The 3400-nt window shown below is 45.5% G+C and overlaps 1 long non-coding RNA gene across 1 annotated transcript in view; it reads left to right on the forward strand.

The window, feature by feature from the left end:
* Nucleotides 1-2607, forward strand: part of LOC118207465 — a 6840-nt gene extending 4233 nt beyond the window's left edge. The window contains exons 2-3 of the long non-coding RNA XR_004761387.1: nucleotides 131-282; nucleotides 2475-2607. This is a non-coding gene — a long non-coding RNA (uncharacterized LOC118207465). The remainder of the gene's footprint in view (nucleotides 1-130; nucleotides 283-2474) is intronic.
* The last annotated feature ends 793 nt before the right edge of the window (nucleotides 2608-3400 follow it).

Genomic DNA, 3400 nt, shown 5'->3' on the forward strand with positions numbered 1-3400 from the left:
TTTTAATGATTTCCTTTTATCATCCTTGAAATGGGAGTGTTTTTTTCCTCTATTGATTAGAATCAATATTTTGTTCTGAAATGCTCCAGTGGTTCCCATTAGTTTACTTTTTTTTTTTTTTTTCCCTTAGAGGAGATAATGAGGCCCGGGCTCCCGTTGACGTGGTCCAGCTTGGGAGCCCTGAAGCTCGGTCAAATTGCCCGAGATTGGCTCTCAGGATCGATCTTTGCCTGACAGGCCCGGCCTTCCGTCTACGAGCCTGAACTATGTGAAGCGTTTCTGGTGAGAAAAAGAAATGAGGAGGAGCAAGCTCCTCCATCTCGAGCCTCAAAGTGGAAGTCTCGGTATCAAAGCAGTTTAAAGCACTCTCTGCTCGGTTTTTTTTTTTTTTTTCGTTTTTTTTTCTCGAATCGATCGCCGATTCTCAGAGCTGTCCTTCTAAAAGCACCTGAGTTGCAGAACACCTCACGGGGGAAAATGGATTGGGGGGTAAGGGGGGGGGGGGGGGTTGGAGGGTTAGCAGGATGCCGAGGAACAAACAAACAAGCGTCGAAAAAAAAAGGAACATGCCCGAATTGCCTTTCAACGCCGAGCTCCTCAAATCTCTGAATTGCCCTTTTTTTTTGACAGCCGTTGGATCTGAGGAGGAAGAGCGGGCTCGAGCCGGTACGAACAGACCAGAAACAAATCGGCTTTTTGAAAAATGACACGAAGCGGTGCTTTCGGGTTTTCTCCTGGATCAGCAAAATCTCATCGCATAACCCGACTGCTCCTTGCCGTCTCACCGGGCCATGAGTGAAGCCTCCCCGTCAAAAGCTGCCTGGAGTCAAGAGCATCAGGGAAACTGCTAAAAACCAAAAATACCTGTAAATGGGAAAGGCCTAATGCAGCGGCATCGCAGTTTAGAGCACTGATCTTCAGTCCTGGTCCTGGCGGGCCGCAGGGTCTGCTGGATTTTTGTTTTTTTTTTGCCTTAATATCAGCAGCCAGCTGAGACACAAGACACCAGGTCAGAAGAGTTAACTGTGTAATCGACCGCTTTAATTGATCAATTAAGTGCTGAAAAACTAACATAAACCAGCAGACCCTGCGGCCCACCAGGACCAGGGATGAAGGTCAGTGGTTGAGAGCCTCCAAAGACTATGACATGGTGGAGAGCAATGGAGGGAGGGTACTTTTCCATCTGAGATTACCACTGCCGATATGAGGCCTTGCTTCATCCCAAGCCTCAGTACATACTGTTAGTGATACAAAGACCTCAGGGAATGTTCAGTAAGGACGCACATAGGCCTTAGTCACTGAAGCTAAAAGGTATGGATTGCTTGCAGCAATCTTATCACGTGCTGATGCACCAGAAAAAATTATATTTTTATATACAAATACGATCAGAGAAAAACACCAAGTCACCAAATAAATACACAATCATGGAAGAACAAGAACAGCACAGATCAATGATCCTGCTACCACTACCACTGCAAGCATATCACACCGGGTTACCCTTCGTATCTGGATGCTGACCCATAGGCATCAAGATCCCACCACCAAAGACACCGGCTTGTTCCCCATGACATAAGTTTTTCGAACAATACGAAACATGATTACATTGTATTACGGAGAACCTAAAGTTCACATAATGCTGATCCAATCGGATGTTTTTGCAACTGAGCACCGTCTCTTTATCGCACCTGCTCGACTCCCTGTCAGCACAGTAAACTGTCTGTTTTACTTTGAGGGTCTGATAAGAGGCCGACTTCCGTGAACTACCTTACGAATACATAAATATCGTCAGCTGCCAGATAAGCCAGTCCTTGTCTGACCCCTCTCCCATGCCTCCACCCGTCCAAACCTCAACCAAGCAGAGCAAACATGCTCCCCCGATCATCGGTCAAGAGAAGAGAAGGCCGACCAATGGTGTAGCTTCATCACTCACTCAGTCACTCAGTTAGTCACCGACATTCGCGTTTGTAGGGCTGGCCCCGCTTTTGCGGTCCAGCCAAAAACAACATCTGGAAGTTTTCTTATGGTTTTTCTGAGCCCTGTATTACTGTCGAGTTTCTCAAATTTTCTTTTCACACACTCAAGCCCCACCCCTCACTGCTAAATTCGTGCTTTCCCTGCTGAGCTGAGCAGGAAGTGAGATAAAATGGTAGGAAAAAATAAAAATAAATCCTGAAATACCTGTATACTGCGTCATAGATAATGACCTGAACATAAGGGACCTTGATTGCAGGAGTTGCCAGGAGGTTCTGTGATTGGCTGCCTGGTAAGATGCAGAATCAGTGGCAGTCAGTGTGAACTGATTCATATTTGTTCATCCCCTCGATGAAACGGCAGGAACCTTGTTCGAAGAGCAGATGAAAATTCATTTAAGGAGCTGAGCTGAGCCACTGTTCCATCCCCTGTACTGTACGTCTTGCAGGATTTTGGGAGTTTTCTGTTTTTTTACCCACGCTGCTTTTTCCTCTCGTTGTTAGCGTTCAATTCTCCTGGAGAAAAAGGGAGCAGACGTGACTATGCCTCAGGACCCTGGTGCCGCAAACCAGACTCGACAGGAAGTGCCTCCGGTTCCCGCAGACTGTGTTCACAGCGAGCCACATTTAAAAACCAGGGTGAATATGCATTCCCTCCAGTACCACACTATAGGGAAAGGCCAACAGACACGTTCTTTTTTGTCTTCAAAAAAAAACAAAAATCATGTTCAGTGTATATATGGGCGGTGACAGTTCTGAGAGCCCAGTGGTAGCAAATCCTGTTTCCTGGAGATCTACCACCCTGTAGGTTTTTCTTATTCAACCCTAATTTGGCACACCTGACTCTACTAATTAGCAGCTCTACAAGACCTCTAGCTGTTGAATGAGGTGTGTTTTGTTAAGGTTGGAGTGAAAAGCTTTCAAGGACAGTAGATCTCCAGGAACAGGGCTGGTTACCACTGCGGTAGCCTGTATCCAGGCATGAGCCTATTGTTTGCCCCTCTCTGAAGCATTGTGACTTGTGTCATTCATTGGCTACGCTTGATGGACACCTTTAGAACTGTTGATTTTGTACTTCGTCTGTTTTACATAACTCTGATGAAGGACACAGTGGCGTCAAAACACTTCAGTTTTCTTTTCCACCATTAAAGGACCTTTTCCTTATGCAACCCAAAGTATTGCCCTCCACTTGAAAAGCAGCAGAAGAGCCTTTTGTCCGGGCCTTAATCATTCAGTGTAACCTAAATTGTAATTCCTTTTTCACTGGAGTGTCAATGGTTAGGGTTAGGGTTAGATGGAGCATTGTTTGCATAGTTCCAGTTTGCCAGAGAGTTTGCCAGAGAGAGCGCATAACCTAACATAATGTATGGTTATTTATTATGGATCATCCATATTTTTAAAGTTATAATTATGTTGAAATGACACGATGC

The sequence above is a fragment of the Anguilla anguilla genome, chromosome 11, assembly GCF_013347855.1.
Source record: "Anguilla anguilla isolate fAngAng1 chromosome 11, fAngAng1.pri, whole genome shotgun sequence".
NCBI lineage: Eukaryota > Metazoa > Chordata > Actinopteri > Anguilliformes > Anguillidae > Anguilla > Anguilla anguilla.